This window comes from Oncorhynchus masou, chromosome 22 (genome assembly GCF_036934945.1).
Source record: "Oncorhynchus masou masou isolate Uvic2021 chromosome 22, UVic_Omas_1.1, whole genome shotgun sequence".
Classification (NCBI taxonomy): Eukaryota; Metazoa; Chordata; class Actinopteri; order Salmoniformes; family Salmonidae; genus Oncorhynchus; species Oncorhynchus masou.
In genome coordinates, this window is record NC_088233.1 from 48094310 (window position 1) to 48120426 (window position 26117).

Consider the following 26117-nt stretch of genomic DNA (forward strand, 5'->3'; position numbering starts at 1 on the left):
GACTCAATCTCTAACCACTTTAATAATAAAACATTGGATGTAATAAATGTATCACTAGTCACTTTAAACAATGCCACTCTATATAATGTTTACATACCCTTCATTACTAATCTCATATGTATATACTGTAATCTATACCATCTACTGCATCTTGCCTATGACACAAGGCCATCACCCATCCATATATCTATATGTACATATTCTTATTAATTCCTTTACACTTGTGTGTATAAGGTAGTTGTGAAATTGTTAGATTACTTGTTTGATATTACTGCACGGTCGGAACTAGAAGCACAAGCATTTCTCTACACTCACATTAACATCTGCTAACCATGTGCATGTGACCAATAAAATGTTATTTTATTTGATAGTGTCTATTGAGTAGATAATACAACAGTAAACCACTTGAAGGGACAGTTCAGCTATTTTACATATTTAGATGTCTGTTTTCTTATCTTGAAAGCAGTCACTTCTTGCCCGTAGACTGCTTTCCAAGGTAATTAAATATCTAAATATGTAAAATCTAATAATATAATATTATGAATTACTAGTCACGATACAGTGAGCAGTGTACGAAACAACCTGGAGCGTCACAATAATTTATTCCCTAAGCTTTTCCTTATACACGCCAGAGCTGTTTGCCTACCTAATCTCAAAGATATATCTGTTCTGTGTTTGTTTTACAGTCAGTTCAGTACCAGGGGTGCACAGAGCAGTGCTCAAGGCAGTGTGGAGCTCTTCTGTTTCTCTGTGCATCCCAAATGGCCCCCTATTTCCCATGTAGTGCACTACTTTAGGGCTCTAGTCAAAAGTAGGGAATAGGGTGCGGTTTGGGATGCAAGCTCTGTCTAATCCTGGTCCATTTATCATACTCTCCCTCCATTCTACCCTTTTCTTTCCCCACTGACAAACTAGTTGAATCAACATTGTTCCACGTCATTTCAACCCCCAAAAATCTGTGATGACGTTGAATCAACGTGGAAGACTGATCGGATTTGAAAAAAGTAATGCACATGGCACGGTGACATTTTTCAAAGCTGAACAGGTTCTGTGGGGGTTCTGCACGGGTTCTGCAAACTGTGTACACATGGAGTGGCACTTGACCAGTGAGAACAAATGAACACCCAAAACTACTACTGGTGCATATTCACATGGCATCCAAATGTTCAATTGGGAGTGAATAAAGAGAATTATCTCATAGGATAGGATGCAGTGGCATACAGAGCAAGCATAAGGGAGGGGCATTTTCCTCTAGCAAACCTACAGACAATGTGAGTACAAGTAGCGTTTTAAATAAACAGGAGATCTGATACTGCAGCTAGCGATTGCATTACGTGTACCGCGTGAATACCAAACGTCCTCCTCACTGATATTGTCAGAGGAAGGTTACAGCATATTATCATTTCACTCGTTTGCACACAGAACAGCTGAGGAAAATGTCACCCTGGGACCTTTAAAAAAAATGTTTTTTAAACTTTCCCATTTTCCCAAATCCTAATTCGACCCTTGATGTCTTGTCTCCCTCTCTTTCTTGCTTTCTCTCCCTCTTTCTCTCTTTCCCCTTGTGTGTCAGTCAGCATGGTAGGCCAATGGCCGCTGATGTTTGACTTAGTAAATAACAATAGTCCCCCAAAAATACCTACATCCTGCTTCTTCCCCAGATGTTCCTAAATGGTTGTATTTTACATAGACTATTTGTCAGAATATTGAAATCATAAACAGAATCATATTTAGAGCCCTTTCACCATTTGATTTCACACCCATTCCCCAACCGAACCCGCCAAGACAATGCGCTGTAGGACGACGGTGCCCAGCCAGCTGCTAACGTGTTGCTCTCTGCTCACCGACTGAATGACATATGGATGAATGGGCGATAATTGTGCACATTACTTCACAATGGAATTTCAATTAGGCCTAACTGAATGATAAGGAGGGTGAAGAAGTTGATATAATTTCGAACAACAATAATGTAATGATGAGTTTGTGTTACGCCTATTTATCAGCGTTGGCGCTCATGTTAATCATTTGATCGTTTGACCGTGCCTTCCGGATTGTTAGCATTCTCTTTTGCATTTTACTTTGTAAAAATAATGTTACAGGACTGTTTGATGTATTATAACTATTACTTATCACATGTATTGTAAGGGAAACGAAAACATGCTATGCAATGCACTAGGCCTTTTAGAATAATGCCAAACATAGTCTTGACTCTATCCAAGTTTCTGAGTGCGGGGAAACAAATGAAACCACTCAGCCTGCGCAACAGGTCCTTCAAAACTCCACCTAACCTATACCAAAACTAATTTCACACATCGGAGTAAAATCACAATAGTCTGCGTGACATATTATCACTTGTCAAATTGTACATGAAGAGATGGACACAGCTTGTAATTGACAGATGCAGGGAAAGGAGCATCACTTTATCAAATCCTCTTTCAGAGTCACATGCAGGTAAAACATTTTCATTAAATAACTCAAAAGTTCAAGAGGTTGTGCAGCTCTTTTTCCAACTTCCACCTGTTCCAGGAATATCTGCAGTGTCCATGAGTTCAACACATGACCACTCGTGCTGCAGCATTTCTCTGGCTACTAAGCAGAGACTAGTAACATAATACACTTGCGATATGCTATTCTGTTTTCTTTTAAATATAGAGTGCCAGTCAAAAGTTGACACACCTACTGATTCCAGGGTTTTTCTTTATTGGTACCATTATTTGTACCATTTCTACGTTGTAGAATAATAGTGAAACCATCAAAACTATGTAATAACACATATGGAATCATGTAGTAACCAAAAAAAGTGTTACAAAAATAAATCTAAATATATTTTCTTTAATTAGATTCTTCAAAGTAGCCACCCTTTGCCTTGATGATAGTTTTGCACACTCTTGGCATTCTCTCAACCAGTATCTCAACATGGTCAAAGAAACCACTACTAAAGGACACCAATAAGAAGAAGAGACTGGGCCCAAGAAACACGAGCAATGGATATTAGACCGGTGGAAATCTGTCCTTTGGTCTGATTAGTCCAAATTTGAGATTTTTGGTTCCAACCACCATGTCTTTGTGAGACGCAGAGTAGGTGAACAGATGACCTCCGAAGTGTGTGGTTCCCACCGAGAAGCATGGAAGAGGAAGTGTGATTGTGTGGGGTGCTTTGGCCGGTGACACTGTCAGTGATTTATTTAGAATTCAAGGCACACTTAACCAGCATGGTTACCACAGCATTCTGCAGCAATACGCCATCCCATCTGGTTTGAGCTTAGTGGGACTATCATTTGTTTTTCAACAGGACAATGACCCAAAACACACTTCCAGGCTGTGTAATGGCAATTTGACCAAGAAGGAGAGTGATGGAGTGCTGCTGATAACTAGATGACCTGGCCTTCACAATCACCCGACCTCAACCCAATTGAGATTGCTTGGGATGAGTTGGACCACAGAGTGAAGGAAAATCAGCCAACAAGTGCTCAGCATATGTGGGAACTCCTTCAAGATTGTTGGGAAAGCCTTCCTCATGAAGCTGTGAATGCCAAGACTGCCTTGATGACAGCTTTGCACAAAGTGGCTACTTTCAAGAATCTAAATAGATGTAGATTTTTTTTAACCCTTTTTTGTTTACTACATGATTCCATATGTGTTATTTCATAGTTTTGATGTATTCACTATTGTTCAACAACGAGTAGGTGTGTCCAAACCTTTGACTGGTACTGTATTTTCTAATTTCCACAAAGTTTCTTTAGACCTGCCAAAACAAATTGATAAAAGACTTCTTTGTGATGGACTTGAATGAGTGGTTTTTAGTTATTATTTACAGCACAGAGTAACATAAACTAATGAAAATGCTATTAAGTTCTTTTGGAATAGTTTTTTTTATTTTATTTTAAATGTTACCTAAGACCTTACAAAAACAACCAAATTATTATTCTTCTGATAGCATATATGAAATTTATTAGACTGCTAGAATGTTGGTGCGTCATAGACTGAAAGTGTACAAAATTGTCTTTAGTCATACGTTTTTCAATCTGAATTTGTAGAATTATACAAAACATAGAGTCAAGTATATCTAAGCAACTATTGTTATATTTTTACATGGATATATTCCCATGTTGATGCACTATTTATCATGCCTTGGTGCTTATGTTTGCGTACCTTGCTGGTTGATATGCAACTGATGCAGTATGCTAAAGGAGACGCCCGGAAACGTTCTCAACATTCTGTAGCGGGTACTTATAGGCTCAAAGGCCAGGCGGTTCTAATGTTAAGACCATATTAGTCCGCAGGTCAGGTGAACTTTGAGCCTATAAGATTACTTACCGATTATGGGGGTTAAGTTCAAGTTCTTAGGTCTATATTTAGTTGGTGGAAACGCCATAGTGAAGAAGAGAGGGGTAAACGACGAAAAAGAGAGCCTATTTGCCTTGTCAACCTTCCTGTTCTTAATCTACTCTGATCCAGTAGGAGAATAAATGAATTAGATCACTCTTAGTCACACACACACACACACAGTCCTCCCTAGTTTAATTGAACAGACAGGGCGCAAAGGCCCCCAAAGCAACATCTAGGCTCTCTGACATCAACAGAACCGTCATGCACATGCAATGGTAGGTGAAACCTGCGCTACCCGAATGGAAAGAGCATTTCACCAAAACAAATACAATCTCCTGCCTTGGCGTTTTGGCACTGCCTTGGTACAGATCACATAATGTACATAGTGTATTCTGAAGAAGAGGGACACAGATTAAATGCATCCACTTCAGTATGGCGAGAGTCTGAGTCTCCCCTTGGGGAGTTATGTGTACTGTGACATATATCACTGTGCATCTGAAGACATCTGAGAGGATGAGAGAGGGGCGAGGCAAGGAAGGATGTCCGAAGGACGTCAGTCATCACTGAGGATAGGAATGATGATCATGAAGATCATGAAGATGATGATGACAATGATGACGATAAAGACGATGATGATGACAATGGTGATGACAATGGGGATGACAATGGGGATGACGATTAAGACGACGATGATGACAATGATGATGACAATGGTGGTGACGATTAAGACGATAATGATGGCAATGGGGTTGACGATAAAGATGACGACAATAGTGATGACAATTAAGACGATGGTGATGACAATGGTGATGACGATTAAGACGATGATGATGACAATGGTGATGACAATGGTGATGACGATAAAGACGATGATGACAATTTGCTCCTATCAATTGGCATGGCAGTGAGCACAACAACATACTTTGTGCCACGAACACTCATGGTACAGTAAGCAGTACGTCCTTACTCCGTTCTCCAACTCTCCGCTCCAGTCATACTCTCACCCTCCCCCTCCACCTCCTTTTTGTTATATATCTCTCCCTCTATCACCCCATCTCTCACTGCATGACCTCATGGAAGGAGGATCGCCCTAAAGCCACAGTGGTTTTTGAACAGACAAAAGTACTAATCTAGGGGAAGCTGCCGTCGCTTGTGGTTTGGAGGACGAGAGGGGGAAAAAGTGACTAAGCCGCGTGGCTCCTTTCTTCTCTCCAGTCCTTCATAAACGGAGGGATAAAATAGAAGGAGATAATATTTAGAACAGGCCTAATTTCAATGGTAATATAAGTGAAAGAGGGATAGAGCTGGTGGTTTTGTGAAGAGGCTGTGGGATGAGGCTGGTGGATTCTCTCACTGGCTCTGAGCCGCTTGCTGATCCAGCCTAAGTTAGGAACCACATCCCGGGCCCAACCTATAGCCTCTCCATCTGCAACCAATGTGCGCATTCAAAACTGAACCATATGGACCTCGGGCGGGATAGTAACACGGTCTCGCACACACACACTCCCTCTTGAGCTTGCACAGACATCTGATACTCATTCACACTGCCGGCTAAATGGGTCCCTCATCACCACAGACTTGCAAGGCATTTCAATTGAAATATGTTTTTATTTATGTGGCCTCTACTTAAAAAGAGCCTATAACATAACCTCCAAGTCAAACCGATGCAAAATGATAACTGAACTTCCACCCTGACCAGCATTGCGGAAGACTTGTCGAGTCTTGTTACCAAGTTTGCATTTGACAAAATACCAATAAAAAAAATCCTGATGAAGGCTAATGACCGAAATGCGCTGGCTTTACGTTGAACAATAAAATAAGCACTTTCATCAACTTCTACTGTGCACCAAGAGTTTCTGAAATTTCTCTTCATTCTGTCGGCAACTCAATTGACGCCCCTCGATTGGATAGCGAAGTCGCGGCAGTGTTCCCTTCCCTTTGACAAAATGGAAAGACAAAGTAGAAGGATGCGGAGGGCACTCAGAAGAACACAGTACGGTTAGTTCGGATAGTTCGGTTTTAAGGGTGCCCCACCGGAGAGTATGGTGAAGGCGCCTTTCGAAGCTGATTTTGGGACATTTTTGAGTTTTCCCCCCACTAATGGCTAAAATTGGGGGAGGTGAAGCTAATCCTAGATCTGTACCCAGGGGAAACTTCATCCTAGAGCAAGCCAAGCCAGCAAACTCAGAGGCCTCATTAACTTGTTAGCTCATTAGCTTACCACAAATCCATCCAAAAGGGCGCCGACTTGCCAGGTCAGTTCTCTCTGACTCTGTTGAAACGACTGTCATTATTAACAACTGAGAAACCAGGAGGGATATAGGCTGTGTCCCAAGTGGTACCCTATTCCCTATAGAATGCACTACTTTTGACTATGGCTCATAGGGCTCAGGTGAGGTCAAAAGTAGTGCACTATATAGGGAATGGGGAATAGCAATGGGGATAGCAATAATAGTTAGTTACAACTGTTCGGCCATTTGTCTGTCTTGAAAGAACACTATGGCCGCACCCTATATGGCACACTACTTTTGACCTGGCCCATTGGGCTCTGGTCAAAAGTAGTGCAGTATGTAGGGAATAGGGTCCAATTTGGGATGCAGCCCAGGAGGGATACAGTTCTTTCAAGACAGACAAATTGCGAAACAAACAGTTGTAAGGAGTTTCCTTGTGTCCTTCCTAAAAAACAGATGAAGTGCTGTCAAGATTAAATGAACTCTGATTTGCCATGAATGCACAAATGACACAAATAACGGCATTAGTGGAAAAAATGTAGTTAAAAACATTTTTCATTGAACCAGACATTGTAGAGTCTTCTGATGACAATGGTGGGGAAGAAATGGTGTCATCGCGGAAGAAGTTGACCAAGTTTTGAAATCAGTGGAATGCCCGGTGGAAGCAGAGAGATGATTGCCAAATGTGTAGAGTTCAAAAAGAGAACACAGAATGAAGACTGTTGTATAAAACACCTGTCTCCAGATTACATCTTCAAACTAAGGGCAACCATGGCACCCATGACAGAGGGAGAAGCATTCAACCATGTATATGGGTAAGAGTCTAGCTACATTTTCAGATATTATACGTTTCTAATTTAGTCAGAAAGTCGTTTTCATTTCAAGTTAAAGCGTACTGTTAGGTAGCTAGCTAATGTTAGACGGCTGGCTCGCTAGCTAACGTTACGTGTATGATCTGTGTAGGAGCTCTAGGGGACGACAAGCCTAGTGGAATTCCAAGTTGAATGACCGTTCAAATACATTTGTTTTATTCCCAAATTCCCAATTGTTTTGAACGCAGCATTAGTGTTGGGGATTATGGTTCATTGTTTAGCTAGCTCGCTACAGGTAAAACAAAAGACTTCACTATGCAAGTAACCATTTCACTTTACTGTTTACACCATCTGTAACTTAAGATTTTATTTGATATAGTGTGTGTTTACTTACCAGAGTGGGTAATGTGAAACACAAACATGACCTGCACCAAAGTCAGATCAGGATATAGGCCAAGGACCTGATATAGTTTATTTTTACAATTACTTTTTTCTACTACTTTCATCACTTTTAGTCTTGAAAACGTTGGTTGTTTCCTACACTGTGAATCCTTAAAGAGGTGGGTGGGGCTACGGCTTAAGAGGGTGTGAACGATACTGAATGGGTGTAGACAAAGAAGAGCTCTCCAGGAGGTGCACAAAACCATTCACAGGCCATTTTCTCAAAAGTGGAGTTACAAGTTTATCAACTTTCAAAGCAGAATTACTTTCTCGTTGTTCCTCAACTGCAGTGTATGATATTCCATTTTCTAGCTCGGAGTTTCTACTTTTAGCCACTGTAAAAAACACACTTTCAAATTTAGCTACATAAGACTGAATCGAGCTGGTCGGTCAGGAAGAAACCGTGAACTGATGTCTGTCATGACAGGATTCATACATTGTAATTGTGTTATGAGCGTTCATTTTGTCCTCTTTCCGCCGTGTAATTCAATTGGAAAGGCAATTGGCATCTTAAAAAGAGAATAATTTAATTTAAAGTTTCCCGCTAAACCTGATAAAATTAGGATTTGGAGACGATTTATGCATTTAAAACTGAAGTGGTCTTGTTTCCGCCATGCCTCGGCTCTGTACTTCAAACATCAAATGTGGAGACAGTGAGATCTAGGATAGGTCTGTATCGGTTAATGGTTCTTTCAGATAACCATCCTGGGCCTGTGCATTTCCAAATGTGGCAAAATCCAAAATGAATGGAAGAGATAAGCACCTTGTTTTCTTCTTCAGATTTGCGGTGCTTGTGTTTTCCGTTCATTTTGGTTGAAGCTGCATCTCATTAACCAATGGGCTGGGATGGGAACTCATCTTGACATTAGACTACGATGGAGGTTTGAAAACATCTGACAAACTTTGATTTTAGAGTGTACTATTCCTTTAACTGACATTTATAACGGCCCTTCAAGACTTTCTCCAGGTGTAGACAATTTCAAAGGCCTCTCAGCCAAATTTAAAGAAATAGAGTTGACTTTAACTTTACTCAAGTGATTTCAACAATTGAGTTAAGTAGTATGGCTCGGGGTACAACATGAAGTGCACACCTCGTTAACAACAAAGCCTTTGAAATGGAGCTCCCTGCCCTAGCCAACAAAGTAGACATGTATTAGCCCATCATCAAACAGTAAATCAGTAATGCCTGCCCAAGTTGTGGGCCAATGGGGATCAGGTACCTGATGACCTACTGAATACTATAAACTCCCTCCCCCTCTGACATGAAGACAACTATTATAACAACTATAATTACTTTAAAAGTGTGATTAACCATTTGACACTTCTTTAACTTTTCCCATCTTCACATTTCATATGTTTCTCCTATCCCCCTGGCAAAACCCTTTAAATCTATATGACTTCAGTATTGCCGGTCTTAATTTGTTAACTACAACGACATTTGACTCTTTATTGCGAACAGAGATAAAGTCCATTAAAGGGCATACTGTAACATAGTGCTAAAAGGCTCCTGGGGTGCTGCCTGCCTGTGTGTCTTTAAAAAGCGGCCTTTCTACATCATACTGAATGCTCCTATTGAGTGAATACAGAGAAACACACTGACCAGAGTAGTGGTCTACAGCCGCATGAGGGAAGCTGTCAAAGGAACCCTGTATGTGAACGATGAAGGAAAACTAACTGACACCCAAAAAGTCAGGTACAGTTTGTTCAGATAAGCAAAAAAAGGAATGATCCGGCCGACACTCAGAAAGATGTCGCATACAGCTTACTTCATTTTCATATTATTCATATTATTATTATTTTCACTGCATCAGGGATAGCGCACAGAAGACGTTTCAGCTTTGCAGTCTCATTCAGTGTGTAGGTACAACTCTTTTTCATTCAAAACAGCATTGATAGGGAACACAGGTGAGCAACCGATTAGCAGCAGGTGCTTCTAATCAGGGTTGTCACTCATCTGCCAATCAGGGATGTTGCTTCTCTGGTTTACCTGCATACAAGTTACAACCACATCTGATTTGAACAATATGTTTGATAGATATCTTGATCGTTTCTAGGTAAATAAAGATGGATTCCGGAAGGCATCATTTCAAGACCAGTCTGATGATAGTATATGCCAGCGCTTTATCACAATAGACTTGATGATATTATAGCTATCATTGAAAGTAAGTACATCGTTTTTGTTGGGCTTCGTGGAGTAATCGATGGCTTCTGTTCAAGCTTTTAATTTGTAAAAAAAATATATTTATCAAGCCAGGTACCGGGGTATTGTCTCGAGTGGAAACGCTCAATGAGAGAATTTGATTGTCTATCATATTCTTCCTCTGTGTCAGATGCGACGCAGTCGATGAAGTTGGCTGCCTTGTATCCATCAGCTGTTAGTATAGTATTTTATTTGATTGTATTCTAGAGTTAATGTAGTTAACATTTATTTTTTAAATTTCAGAACCCCTCCAGATCATTATTCAATTGTCTATGTAGCGGGTTGAATATTTCACATAATCTTTGTAAGGATTATTTTCATAAATTAAATCCAAATAGAAATTTCCCCATTAGGAAATGTGTGTAGTTAGAGCTAATGGGGTTCCCATCGCTGTTCCAAAGGTCTGTAGGTGGTAATATTACTAAAATAGTTTTATTAAGCACTAGTTGCGTAAGCTCAATTATATAATTTACAGGCACATCGCTTTCCTGGTTGGAGAGGAAGAATATGAGAGCCTCTATACCTCCATCATGAGGAATATTTGTGTATAGCAATGAAACATCAAGAGTGACTAGCCAATCACTGAGGAAGAATATGATAAATAATCAAATTCTCTCCTTTATTATTTACTTAATAAATACTAACCAAAACAGAAGGGCCCCTTGTCTTCTTCCACATTTTGTTACGTTACAGCCTTATTCTAAAACAGATTTTTTTATTTTTTATTATGGGGAGCATTGCTGCACAGCTATTTTCAGGTCTCTCCAGAGATGTTCAATTGGATTCAAGTCCGGGCTCTGGCTGGGCCACTCAAGAACATTCAGACACTTGTCCCGAAGCCACTCCTGCATTGTCTTGGCTGTGTGCTTAGGGTCGTTGTCCTGTTGGAAGGTGAACATTCGCCCCAGTCTAAGGTCCTGAGTTCTCTGGAGCAGGTTTTCATCAACGATCTCTTTGTACTTTGCTCCGTTCATCTTTCCTTCGATCCTGACTATTCTTCCAGTCCTGTCGCTGAAAAACATCCCCACAGCATGATGCTGCCACCACTATGCGTCACCGTAGAGATGGTGGCAGGTTTCCTCCAGACGTGACGCTTGGCATTCAGGCCAAATAGTTCAATCTTGGTTTCATCAGACCAGAGAGTCTTGTTTCTCATGGCTGAGAGTCCTTTAAGTTCCTTTTGGCAAACTCCAAGCGGGCTGTCATGTGCATTTTACTGAGGAGTGGCTTCCGTCTGGCCACTTTACCATAAAGACCTGATTGGTGAAGTGCTGCAGAGATGGTTGTCCTTCTGGAAGATTCTCCCAACTCCACAGAGGAACTCAGGAGCTCTGTCAGAGTGACCATCGGGTTATTGGTCACCTCCCTGACCAAGGCCCTTCTCCCCCGATTGTTCAGTTTGGCCGGGCAGCCAACTCTAGGAAGAGTCGTGGTGGTTTCCATTTAAGAATAATGGAGGCCACTGTGTTCTTGGGGACCTTCAATGATGCATAAATGTTTTGGTACCCTTCTCCAGATCCTGTCTCCGAGCTCTACGGACAATTCCTTCGACCACATGGCTTGGTTTTTGCTCTGACATGCACTGTCAACTGTGGGACCTTATATAGACAGGTGTGTGCCTTTCCAAATCATGTCCAATCAATTGAATTTACCACAGGTGGACTCCAATCAAGTTGAAGAAACCTTTCAAGGATAATCAATGGAAACAGGACGCACCTGAGCTCAATTTTGAGTCTCATAGCAAAGGGTCTGAATAGTTATAACGTAACAAAATGTGGAAACAGTTGAGGGGTCTGAACACTTTAGGAATGGACTGTACTTACTTTCAATAATAGCTATACTAGCATCACATCTATTGTCAATAAGCACTGGCATATATCATTAGACTCCTCCTTAAATTCTGCCTTCCAGAATTCACCTGTATTTACCAGTGGTGTAAAGCACTTAAATAAAAATCCTTTAGTCGTTTTTTGGGGTATCTGTACTTTACCATTTATATTTTTACTTCACTATAAAAACAAAGAGAGAATTTTTACTCCATACATATTCCCTGACACCCAAAAGTACTAGTTAGATTTTGAATGCTTAGCAGGACAGGAAAATAAAATTCACACACTTATCAAGACACTGGCCAACATCCCTCGTCATCCCTACTGCCTCTGAGTGTTGAGAGTGTGACCATGGTTATACGTGAATTAAAATTGAACAATTGCACAAAACAATTTAGGTAACAGGGCTCTTGATCCAGGAGGGGGAATTGAATGTCTCTGCAGTAACCAAGAATTTTGATATTGCCATCTAGCTACTTAGCCTGCAAAGATATCTAGCAAAGATATCATTTATTTGACACATCTTAGATTTATTAGAGTTACACTTAACTTACTACAAGCAGAGGCGCAGCACGCACCCCCAGTGAGGGTATTGAAACTCACACCGTTGGTATTTCGAAATACCGCGGTATATGGTATAAACTGTATATCGCCCAAACCTAACATTCATAAAAGGATGTTTCCCCATGTAGATCACGAACCTCATGTAGCACCATAACAAAATGTACTAGCGTTGTATGCCCTCAGACTTCTAGGAACAATTAAATAAATGTCTAACTTGCATTACTAGAGAAGTTATGTATGTGTTACTGTGTTTCTTGCAATAAGATTTATAGTGGGAAAAAACATCCCATGCCTTGAAAGTACGCCTTAGAGAACATAAATCCGCTATCAGATGTCAAGATATCACCTCGCCAGTTGCGAGACACTTCATAAAACAAAATCACTCTAATAATGAATTATGTTGCGTCAGGATCTAGAAAGTTCCTCCACCACGCAGAGGTGATTACAACAACAAATGACTCCAAAGAGAAGCCACGAGGACACAGCAATTCTCCGGTGTTAAACACTGACCGTGTGTAATTTAAACACCTGTCCATATGGGTCCACACTTTTCTGTGTTAGATTAACACACTGCTTAATAATGTGAAGCTGTATTCGTTTTTGCCTTTCTGCTGAGTTACCAACCATGACTGTATTTGTTAGGTGACAGAGACTTGGTTTGTCTTGTGGCCTTCACCAAGTGAGATTCTAAGCAAATAAGCTGTCATTAAACACAACACAAGTATTTAGGGTAAAAAAAAAAATTAAAAACTCATGGTCACATTATGTTAGCTTGAAAATGTATGTGTAACTCCTATTGGAATCCAGCCAGAGTTGGCACAGCCAACAGTTGGAACTTGTATTCACCCGCAACCTGCATTCAACCTGCGCTGGTTATTAACACCAACATCAAAATGAACAATAGGTCACACTGGCCAATTTGCTTTGGATATATACATCTAATTCCGTATCCCAACACAGTTTAAACAAATAACTAGATTTCACCTCCACGGTCCATACCATATTTTGCATATCTTTTATGAGTTAGCCCCACATATTTAAGAATGACCTGTGTGGAAAGCACTCATCAATTGATATAATGTATCCAAGTGAACAGACACCTAAGCCAATTGATTCATGAAAGGCTCACACCTGATACCCCTAATTGCCCTTCACGCCCCCTCCCATACCCTATAAGTCTTCTCTGTCTACCTTTGCGATTGTAACTTGTATGGAGGCAGATTAGAGAAGCCACATCCCTAATTGGCGGATGAGTGGCATCCCCGATTAGAAGCACATGCTGCTGCTCATCGGTTGCTCACCTGTGTTTCCTGCTGTTTTGAACAACAACAAAAAGATGTATGCCTTACACACTGAAGGGTGCAAAGCCTTATGCAACTTCTTTTTGAGTGCAGACCCATCACACCTTTTTGAGTGCGGACCCATCACACCCTTTTGAGTGCATACCCATCACACCTTTTTGAGTGCAGACCCATCACACCTTTTTGAGTGCAGACCCATCACACCTTTTTGAGTGCAGACCCATCACACCTTTTTGAGTGCGGACCCATCACACCTTTTTGAGTGCAGACCCATCACACCCTTTTGAGTGCAGACCCATCACACCCTTTTGAGTGCAGACCCATCACACCTTTTTGAGTGCAGACCCATCACACCTTTTTGAGTGCAGACCCATCACACCTTTTTGAGTGCAGACCCATCACACCTTTTTGAGTCACACCTTTTGCAGACCCATCACACCTTTTTGAGTGCAGACCCATCACACCTTTTTGAGTGCAGACCCATCACACCTTTTTGAGTGCAGACCCATCACACCTTTTTGAGTGAGGACCCATCACACCTTTTTGAGTGAGGACCCATCACACCTTTTTGAGTGAGGACCCATCACACCTTTTTGCTTATCTGAGTTTACAGGTTTTATACACCAACCACACTTCTGAGAGAGCACGAAGGTCCCCTTCTTTTGATTTTAGGTACAGTTTGTTCACCTAAAGCGCAGACCTGAAAAGGTGTGCGCGCCACCGACATTACCAGTTCTACAAGACCGCCACATTTCTTTATAGCACAACATATGCACTTAAGAATTCCAAGATTTAAAGTGAAAGTTCACTTTTTTAAATGTTCTACTTATTTTCTACTTCCCTTTGGCCTTGTCGATTTCCTCCAAACCGTTAAAAAAATGAATTAGCAGATTATTTAGCAACGTCCAGAATAAGCTTAACTTCAAAAAAGGGAACTCTCTCTTAAAAATGATGTCTTCCACAGTAGAAGTTAGAATAGCCTTCAACACTTACCGCAGTAGAGAGACTTCAACCCCAACACCCTCAGCTCAATTATGGCTCAGTTTTTGGATTCATGAACGTCACCTGGAAAAAAAAGAGCAAAAACAAGAGGTCATCATTACATTGCGATTAAGGGGGGGGGACAATGTAAACACATATGGACAGCGTAATGATTACAAGGTCATATCTTGCACACATAAATGCCAATGTTATGTATTCAGCTTTTTATGGAGTGTGAATTCCCACAAATGTTTTTATTGGACAGAGAAGAGATAGGAGAAGAGTGTCACATTCGAACCCACGCTGACACTGGTAGATATGCTGCAGGCTACAGAGCTGACCTCTAGTCCACGCGTAATTGCCACTTAAGCTGCTGTTGTTTTGATTGCAATGAGAAATATCTCATTAGGTTCTGTGTGAATGATCACGATTCGCTCAATGTGTTGCCCCTAAAAACAAAGAGGTCAGGGCATCTTTAATAAATGATGCTTATTCGGGTTGGTTATCTTACCGTCTCCATCTCTAGCATAGTGCTGTGCATTTCTGTCCCCCTCCCTTGCATATAGGCATGCAATGTGCTTTTCATACCTGCTGCCTATCCAACAGAGAGCCTATATGTGGGAGAGGCCGTGTAAAGTTATGACGCAACACACGGCACCACATGAACGTTAGGGCACATTGTACGCAGGCACACAAACCCGGAAACACAACATCACAATTATTGAACGCTGCTTTGAAGTTGGCAGACTTGTCGTTATCCTGATTATTGTGGACGCTGCTGAGGTAGGACATGTTGTCCTCGTAAAACTTGGGAGGGAGAAGAAGGCGGTGGCACCCTATCCCCTATGCGGTGAGCTAGTTTTGACAGGAAACCTATGGGCCCTGGAAAAAGTAGTGCTCTGCATAGGGAATATAGGGTGCCATTTGGGACGCAGGGGGGTGATCGCTCACAAGCTACTTAGCTTCTAAAGAGCCTATTCTCCTGCCTGTGACTGTCAGTTACCGTGAGTCAACCTTAATTGATCCACAAGCATCCCTAACTACCTGGGTTTGTGGCACGACGGCAACAAATAAATACAATAAAGCAGGAGCTGCTGCCGGAAAACTTCAAGGCCCAGTAGGGGTGAGACGATGGTAACAGGAAAGGAAATGGACAGACCAGCTCATTAGACACCTAATAGGAGAGAATGGGACTTTCTGCTTTCCATTGCGAAATGTTTTTAATTTCGATAACAACTCATTTCTGGGTAACAATTAAGTACCTTACTGTGATTGTTTTGAATTAAAATTGTGAAAAAGAAACAAATAGTTTCTTAGCAATGAGCAATTTCTTAAGCAAGAATTGTCTTAGGACTGTCTGGGAGTGGTCTGAGTGGGCAGGGGAAAACTGAACATTTGCTGTTATTGGCCGAGAGGTTTGGAACTCTCTTTCTTATTGGTCTATTAAATAATTTACCGCTTGATTAAGTCAAAACTCCATCCCAACAAAACATGCTGGTCTTTTCAAACAGCTCTTACACTAAAAGGGCATTACCATAATTTTCACAATTGATCATTTTCACACAGTATTATTCCAACTCATATTGTGGAAATTTGTCAAATATTTATTTCTGACTGAACTGGGCCTTTAACCTGATATGTCGTATGTTCTCACCTTAGAGCAGTGTCTGTTGAGACCAAACTACAGGTACAGTAACTGACTAAATAAAGGAAACACCAATATAAAGTGTCTTATTAGGGCCACAACGAGCCAGAACAGCTTCAATGTGCCTTGGCATAGATTCTACAAGTGGCTGGAACTCTATTGGAATTACCATTCTTCCACAAAAAAATGTAATCATTTGCTGGTAGGAAACACTGTCTCAGGCGCAGCTCCAGAATCTCCCATAAGTGTTGAGATCTGGTGACTGAGACAGCCATGGCATATGGTTTACATTGTGCCCTGTGAATGGGGGCATTGTCCTTGGTTTTTGCTCTGACATGCATTGTCAACTGTGGGACCTTATATAAACGTGTGTGTGCCTTTCCAAATCATGTCCAATCAATTGAATTGAGATGTTTCTACTACAAAGGATGATCAATGGAAACAGGATGCACCTGAGCTCAATATCGAGTCTCATATCGAAAGATTTGAATACTTAAAAAAACAAACATTTGCAAACATTTCTAAAAACCTGTTTTCTCTTTGTCATTATGGGTTATTGTGTGTAGATTGATGAGGAAAAACATTTATTTAATCCATTTGAGAATAAGGCTGTTAACAAAATGTGGAAAAAGTCAAGGGATCTGAATACTTTCCGAATGCACTGTACATACTGAAGATGTGAACCTAATAATTTGGTAGGATGAAGTCAGGACAAAATTTAACGAAAATGGCATGTGAACATAACACACACAGAAAGAGAGAGAGAGAGTCAAAACGGTCGGAACAAACATGCCTTTGATTCTACAATTTGAAGCTAATTGAGAACAATGAAGAAAACAAGCTAATACGGGGCACATAAGATCTTTTATTCATGGCTTAATCAAGACAATTATTCTCTAGTAGAACCATATTATTTTCTTTGAGGGTACAATTAAGAGCATTTCCAACAAAAACAACCAGAACCCTTACACAACTAAACAATTACTCAGCAGAAAACACCACCACTGAGCTAGAATCATCCACTTATATCCCTGTTCTATGGAATAGGGTAAAGTTGCCCCTACTAAAAAAACTAAAAACAATTTGGGTTATTTGGTAACCCAGCACAGGGTTTATATTGGACAGAACACACACAGGGTTCATTTTGATGCAGCCAGTTGGGTTGTGTGAATAACCCAACAAGTTGGGTTGTTAAGGATTACCCAAACATGGGATAATTTAGCAATAATTCAATTTTTTTTTTAGTCTCAATGGTCTTTTTGAATATAATCCTTCAAGTATTTCCAGGAGGCGTGGTTTATTACGGGTGCGGCTTTCAGATAAATCTTATTGGCCACCCGTAAGATTCATACCTCCATTCCTAAAAAATAAATAAATACAAAAAAAATGCATTTGACGCATTCTTCTATAATATTACGATTATTTATTACATATTACAACAAGTTATACAAATGGGTGGGTTGATTGCTGATTGGTTAAAACCGCATTCCAGCCGGTGTCTACTCCACGGCTAAATCTATGATGTTGAAATGTTTATTTACTCTGTTCCATCTGACTGCGTAATCTACTGTCTCACCAGCCCAGCCAAGCAATTTATAAACTTGTTCTCTACTATAAAAAGCATCTAGACATTATCTCACATTTCTTTTACACTAACATTCAGTTTTCAACAGCGGAGATTTGTATAAACCTTGATGTCTGTCTCTCCGACATTTGCAACATTGTTTCAATATTCAAATTCAATCTCCAGTTGTCCCATAGTAATGAACGTGTCGGGAGTCGGGACGAGACAGACAGGCAGGCAGCGTTTCTCAACTTGTTGATATCATGAATCAGCTGGCATTTTTTACTTGGCTCATCATGCTCTAGCAACTCCTTGTGGCGGGCCGTGTGACTGCAGGCTGACCTGGTTGTCAGCTGAAAGGTGTTTCCTCCGACACATTGATACGGCTGGCTTCTGGGTTAAGCGGGTGGGTGTTAAGAAGCACGGTTTGGGGGGTCATGTTTCAGAGGACGCATGACTCGACCTTCGCCTCTCCCATGCCCGTTTGGGAGTTGCAGCGATGAGACTGGATTGCAAATTGAATATGAAAAGGGGGGTTAAAAAAAGGAAAAATAACAATAACTGTGATCATGCCCTTGAAGCCAGCCCTCAAATTAGTCTCGGGCCTAACAACACCGGTGCCAATATATCCTCCAAACACCGACTTCGAGGGCATTATCACTTAAGTATTCCACCTTATTATATCCCAACAATAAGATTTACATAGGCTTTCAGAAAACTCATACACTTTTGTAAGTCTCATTGAAGCAACAAAAACGTCAATGTTCGACCTTAACATCTGATAATAGTACAACAGAACAGATGAACAGGAAGGACATTTACTCTCACGGGTGGCTAAAAAGAACCATCTGAAAGTCACACCCCTACTAAACTACACCTCCGGTCTTCTGATCTAACATGCAGGGTCATGTCTCAATAACCTACACGTAGCACCAATAAAGAAAACAACCCAACTAAGTGACCAAACAACCCAGATCTAGGAAGCTGATCCTAGATCTGTACCTAAGCGAAACTTCACCCCAGAGCCTGTTTCTGACTGTTACACAGTCAGTTGCAGAACAACCACTGCCACCCCATAAGATATTCCATAACACCACAGAGTCAACCCCACCTTTAAAAAAAACCTTACACTAGGTCGGGATCTCTCAAGATCCGTTCACATTCTCTCGTTAGCTCGTCTGAACACGTTCCAGATATCTGCAGAACCAGTTATTCTAGCCCTCCTCTCCTCCATTCTCTCCTTCTCTTTTTCTCCGCCGGTCCACACACCCTCGCCACTCTCCCATCTGCAGCTGGTGGCCTCAACACCTGGAGGATGCTGGGTAATCAGAAAGACAGCTGGCTACCCAGGAGAGGACAAGAACAAGCCACGGAACACACTTAACACACATGCGTGTGCACATTAGAGCACACACACACACGTACGTACGTGCACTAGCCCTCACACACTTCACACGCACACACTCCTTAACATAAATACCTTCATTTCACAGTATATGGCATGCGACATGCTCAAAAGACGCGTTCAGCTTCGAAGACATTTGCGTGTGTGCGTGCAGGCACACATGTGTTTTCATGTGCGTTCATGTACATGTGTGTTGAAATAAATCTTGCTGTGTAGGTCAGTGCTCTGTCCGTGCATAGAGGCGAGGGTGAGAGGCTCACGACCCTGCCACGATAACCTAACTAATCGAGGTCTATACATTTGCTCAGGAAAACACAGAGGTCTGTCACTGAGGTAGAAGAATAACAAAAGACAGGCCTTCCCCTCAGAGAACATCCACCAGGTCATTGAGTTACTGGGCCCCATCCAGTCCAACTCCTGCACAGCTGGTGGGAGCATTGGGCAAAAAGTGAGGATCCATACAAACATACACACTCTCCTGTGCACATAATGCACGCACACACACACACACACACACACACACACACACACACACACACACACACACACACACACACACACACACACACACACACACACACACCGACAACAAGTCTCTCCCATCCACACATACACGTACCAGGCCCTCCCTAAGAACTGGGAAAAGGCTGCTACCTGTTTGGCAAGTGTTCTATCAGCTGTCAAATATTACTGTCCATGCTAGGCGAACATTCAGGCAGCTATAGAACATACCTGTTTGAGTGAGGATCTGAAAAGGGTTCAATTATAGGGTAGCTAGCAACCTGTTTGGCAAAATGTCAGGTAGTTTGTGAGATAATACCTATCGTGAGTCAAGAGAGAGACATTGACCAACGAAAGACGGTACAGGGGTACAACCAGGGTAAATATGTGGAGAAATACACACATGGTGCAAGGCATGCAGTTGGACAAACACATGAATACAGTACATTGCCGGCACACCAAAACATTCATGTGTTGTTTCATCCCAAGTTGTCAATTCTGCTCAGAAAAAAAACACTGAGACATTCAATAGTAGACAAAGAGACACTGTGAGACAGAGAGCATCTCAATAACACTTGTAGCCCCTGAGCTTCGGTGTTGCGATGTCAATGCAGTACTAAACACAGCACTACTCAGATACTGTTTTACAGCAACAGTCAATTAAACTACAATAGAGGTCAATTGATCCGGAAATGACGAGCTTAGGTCAGTGGATTCACTGAGCACTCACTGACTGTGCTACACTCTCAGAAAGAAATGTTAAGATTTGTTCCTAAAGGGGTACAGCCACTTGTCACAGGGGCAGCACCCTGTAAGGTCCTCCTTTGAACTTTTAATTACAGGTACATAATTGTACCCCAGTTTAGCGGTCGACCGACTATGATTTTTCAATGCCGATATTGATACCGATTATTGGAGGACCAAAAAAAGCAGATACTGATAAATATTTGTAGTAATGACAATTACAACAATACTGAATGAACAATGAAGACTTTTATTTTAACTTAATATTATACATAAATAAAATCAATTTAGTCTCAAATACAGTTGAAGTTGGAAGTTTACATACACTTAGGTTGGAGTCATTAAAACTCGTTTTTCAACCACTCCACAAATTTCTTGTTAACAATTTATAGTTTCGGTAATTTTTCCAACAATTGTTCACAGACAGTTATTTCACTGTATCACAATTCCAGTGGGTCAGAGGTTTACATACACTAAGTTGACTGTGCCTTTAAACAGCTTGGAAAATTCCAGAAAATGTCATTATGGCTTTAGACGCTTCTGATAGGCTAATTGACATCATTTGAGTCAATTGGAGGTGTACCTGTGGATGTATTTCAAGGCCTACCTTCAAACTCAGTGCAGAACCAGTTTTTGCTTGACATCATGGGAAAATCAAAAAGAATCAGCCAAGACCTCAGAAAAAAATTAAAGACCTCCACAAGTCTGGTTCATCCTTGGGAGCAATTTCCAAACGCCTGAAGGTACCTCGTCCATCTGTACAAACAATAGTACGCATGTATAAACACCATGGGACCACACAGCCGTCATACCTGCTTAGGAAGGAGATGCGTTCTGTCTTCTAGAGATGAATGTACTTTGGTGCGAAAAAGTGCAAATCAATCCCAGAACAACAGCAAAGGACCTTGTGAAGATGCTGGAGGAAACAGGTACAAAAGTATCTATATCCACAGTAAAACAAATCTTATGTCCACTTAACCTGAAAGGCTACTCAGCAAAGAGGAAGCCACTGCTCCAAAACCACCATAAAAAAGCCAGAATATGGTTTGTGACTACACATGGGGAAAAAAGATCGTACATTTTGGAGAAATGTTCTGTGGTCTGATGAAACAAAAATATAACTGTTTGGCCATAATGACCAGCGTTCTGTTTGGAGGAAAAAGGGGGAGGCTTGCAAGCCAAAGAACCACATCCCAACCGTGAAGCATGGGGTGGCAGCATCATGTTGTGGGGGTGCTTAGGCGGAGATCTTTGTGGGCTATACTCGGCCTTGTCTCAGGATGGTAAGTTGGTGGTTGAAGATATCCCTCTAGTGGTCTAGGGGCTGTGCTTTGGCAAAGTGGGTGGGGATATATCCTTCCTTGTTTGGCCCTGTCCGGGGGTGTCATCGGATGGGGCCACAGTGTCTCCTGACCCCTCTTGTCTCTGCCTCCAGTATTTATGCTGCAGTAGTTTATGTGTCGGGGGCTAGGGTCAGTTTGTTATATCTGGAGTACTTCTCCTGTCCTATCCGGTGTCCTGTGTGAATTTAAGTATGCTCTCTCTAATTACCTCTTTCCTTCTCTCTCTCGGAAGACCTGAGCCCTAGGACCATGCCTCAGGACTACCTGACATGATGACTCCTTACTGTCCCCAGTCCACCTGGCCGTGCTGCTGCTCCAGTTTCACCTGTTTTGCCTGTGATTATTATTATTTGACCATGCTGGTCATTTATGAACATTTGAACATCTTAGCCATGTTCTGTTATAATCTCCAAGCGGCACAGCCAGAAGAGGACTGGCCACCCCACATAGCCTGGCTCCTCTCTAGGTTTCTTCCTAGGTTTTGGCCTTTCTAGGGAGTTTTTCCTAGCCACCATTGCTTGCTGTTTGGGGTTTTAGGCTGGGTTTCTGTACAGCACTTTGATATATCAGCTGATGTACGAAGGGCTATATAAATAAATTGAATTTGATTTGACTTTGCTGCAGGAAGGACTGGTGCACCTCACAAAATAGATGGCATCATGATGCAGGGAAATTGTGGATATATTGAAGCAACATCTGAAGACATCAGTCAGGAAGTTAAAGCTTGGTCGCAAATGGGTCTTCCAAATGGACAATGACCCCAAGCATACTTCCAAAGTTGTTGCAAAATGGCTTAAGGACAACAAAGTCAAGGTATTGGAGTGGTCATCACAAAGCCCTGACCTCAATCCTATAGAAAATTGGTGGGCAGAACTGAAAAAGCATGTGCGAGCAAGGAGGCCTATAAACCTGACTCAGTTACACCAGCTCTGTCAGGAGGAATGGGCCAAAATTCACCCAACTTATTGTGGGAAGCTTGTGGAAGGCTACCCAAAACGTTTGACCCAAATTAAACAATTTAAAGGCAATGCTACCAAAAACTAATTGAGTGTAGGTTTAACTTCTGACCCACTGGGAATGTGATGAAAGTAATAAAAGCTGAAATAAATAATTCTCTCTACTGTCATTCTGACATTTCGCATTCTTAAAATAAAGTGGTGATCCTAACTGACCTAAGACAGGACCTTTTACTAGGATTAAATGTCAGGAATTGTGAAACTGAGTTTAAATGTATTTGGCTGAGGTGTACGTAAACTCCTGACTTCAACTGTAAATAATGAAACATGTTCAATTTGGTTTAAATAATCCAAAAACACATTGTTGGAGAAGAAAGTAAAAGTGCAATATGTGGCATGTAAAAAAGCTCATGTGTAAGTTCCTTGCTCAGAACATGAGAACATATGAAAGCTGGTGGTTCCTTTAAACATGAGTCTTAAAAATTCCTAGTTAAGCCATTTTAGGTTGTAGTTATTATAGGACTATTTCTCTCTATACCATTTGTATTTCATAGACCTTTGACTATTGGATGTTCTAATAGGCACTATAGTATTGCGAACCTAATCTCGGGAGTTGATAAACAGTGATGTATTACAAGCATAGCGAAAAGCTGCTGGCAAACGGAGGAAAGTGCAGTTTGAATGAATACTTACGAGCCTGCCGCTGCCTTCCACCGCTCAATCAGACTGCTCTATCAAATATCAAATCATAGACTTAATTATAATATAATAAACACACAGAAATATGAGCCTTAGGTCATTAATATTGTCAAATCCGGAAACTGTAATTTCCAAAACAAAACGATTTTTCTTTCAGTGAAATACGGAACCGTTCCATATTTTATCGAACGGGTGGCAACCCTAAGTCTAAATATTGCTGTTACATTGCACAACCTTCAATATTATGTCATAACTATGTAAAATTCTGGCAAATTAATTACGGTCTTTGTTAGGAAGAAATGGTCTTCACACAGTTCGCAACGAGCCAGACGACCCAAACTGCTGCATATACCCTGACTCTGCTTACACTGAACGCCAGAGAAGTGACACAATTTCGGGCACCACATTTATTATATGCAACGCAGGGCAAGCTAGTTAAATTAGTAATATCATCAACCATGTGTTGTTAACTAGTGATTATGTTAAGATTGATTGTTTTTTTTACAAGTTAAGTTTAATGGGCTGCTTTCTTTTCCTTCGTACCTACTGAAAACGACCCAGATGTAAGTATGGGTGAAAACTCCAAGTCAACACATTCATGAGGGGAACAAGGTAAGGGATGCCTTGCATGGCTGAAATGCTATGGTGCTGGCTCACAAAAGACCTGGTTATTAACACTGAATCGACTTAACTGACAACAAGCATTATTGAAGCCGTCGTTAACATGAAATATTGCAGAGGTGAGGGGAAAGGGGGCAAGTGGCAACACATCAGTCTCAACCTCACCCTTGCTCGGTACACTTAGGCAAGATTACATTATGCTCGCTACCATTGTTTCCCGGTTTTCAAGACAAAGCCTGTTCCACTCTGCAAACTCTCCCTGAACGTTGTAAAAACAAGGGTGAATGTCAGAGGGAGCCATGAATAGGATTTCTCTTCTTTTGTTGGTATGCACAAACACGTCACTGCGTGAGAGAGAAGAAAGGAGGCCCTGCGAGGGAGTCGAGGGAGTCGAGGAGCCCGACGGTCTTCGCATGAAAATACCTATCGTGAGAAGAAGTGCCTTCTTGGGCCTAGACAATGTTCTCGGAAAACAGACCCCTGACAGACCCCGAAAGGCAGACCTGTGAGCTCGTAGAGACCGTAAATGAAAAGTTCAACAGTCATAACACTACCAAAACAGATATATACCACAGGTCCAAGAGTGGTGAGGTGTTAAAAAATAAAAAAATAATTCTGGGGCCCATTGTTTTTCCTGATCTGGTAACCTAACCAGGTAAAACTCTGGACCTTATACGGTATACCGTGAGTTTCTCTAATCAGGTCACATGGGTTTTTTTTTAAACTCCTGGAAAAACTCCTGGCCTCGAGGAAGATGAAAATCCTGTCGAACTGCAGCAACCTTGTACTTGTTTATATGAATTATATTTCAAAGTAGGCCTAGGGGGTTCCTACGCACAGACATGGAGAAAGCAACATGATTGGACAATAAAACTCACATGCAGCTGTAGGCCTAATTTAAAAATAAAAAAACAGCTATTGTGTTTATTGATTCATTCCAGTTCATCAATTTGGATTGAAAAGTTCTAGGTAGCCTAGTCAGCCCAAGTCTGAGTATAAACCACATTTTTTCCCATTCGCATTTTCTCACAAACAAATGGGCTATAAATACACCAGGGCTGTGTTCATTTGGACAAACTGTAGCAAAATGTTTTCAGAAAAGAAGCCTTTTTTATATATGGGGTTCAAATAGGATCTCCCCATTTCGGGCTGCTTTCTGTTGTTTCGTACCTACTGAAAACGACCCAGATGTCAGTATGGATGAAAACTCCAAGTCAACACATTCATGAGGGGAACAAGGTAAGGGATGCCTTGCATAACTGAAATGCTATGGTGCTGGCTCACAAAAGACCTGGTTAACACTATATCGGCTGGTTGAAGAATGCCTTGCATGGCTAAACAAGGAGTTTTTTAGCTGAAGTATATGTTCATTAAAAGTAGTTAAACCTACACCCCAGTTTGTCATTATACAAGGAACAAACATAACACATAGTAGGCTAGACTATGCAGCTACTGTTGTTAGCAGCCTACTGTTGATCAGACTGAACAATAGTATTGTTTCCATGCAATACAGCATATCAGATCGCTAATGTTTAGATGTATAGGCAGGTTCATTTATGTAAGAGTTTTTGCTTGTGTCTGTCGGGAGTGGTGTGTTATCACGCTTGCGAAATAAATATCCTGGAGGAAATTGGCGAGCATGCCTTGAGCTTTGTGTGTTGTGCCCGGCCCGCCCAATCCGCGATTTCTGTGAATCTGATTGGTCAAGCAAAGAGCCTGCAGCAGCACACCGGTGTGAAGGATAGAGAAACTGTACGTGAGTTGACAAATCATGAGGCAAATCAATTAAAAAAAACAGCACTTTAATGCTTTGCGTCGATAGATTTTAAGTGGTGTGGAGCTGCCACACCCGATTGGAAAGTGCTGTGGCAAATGCCGCCGCACCGCAATTTTTCTGGCGGCCCTGAACTTACAAAGTCGGAGAGAGAAAAACACAAAGAAACAGTTCCTG

At 41.3% G+C, this 26117-nt stretch overlaps 1 protein-coding gene across 4 annotated transcripts in view; it reads right to left on the reverse strand.

Annotated features, from left to right (window-relative positions):
- The window catches only part of LOC135509608 (transcription factor SOX-6-like), a 151512-nt gene that overhangs the window by 107881 nt on the left and 17514 nt on the right, over window positions 1-26117 (reverse strand). For all 4 annotated transcript variants that reach the window (XM_064930404.1, XM_064930401.1, XM_064930403.1 and 1 more), the window contains exon 2: window positions 14701-14772. The gene's annotated coding sequence lies outside the window, so the exon portion shown is untranslated. The remainder of the gene's footprint in view (window positions 1-14700; window positions 14773-26117) is intronic.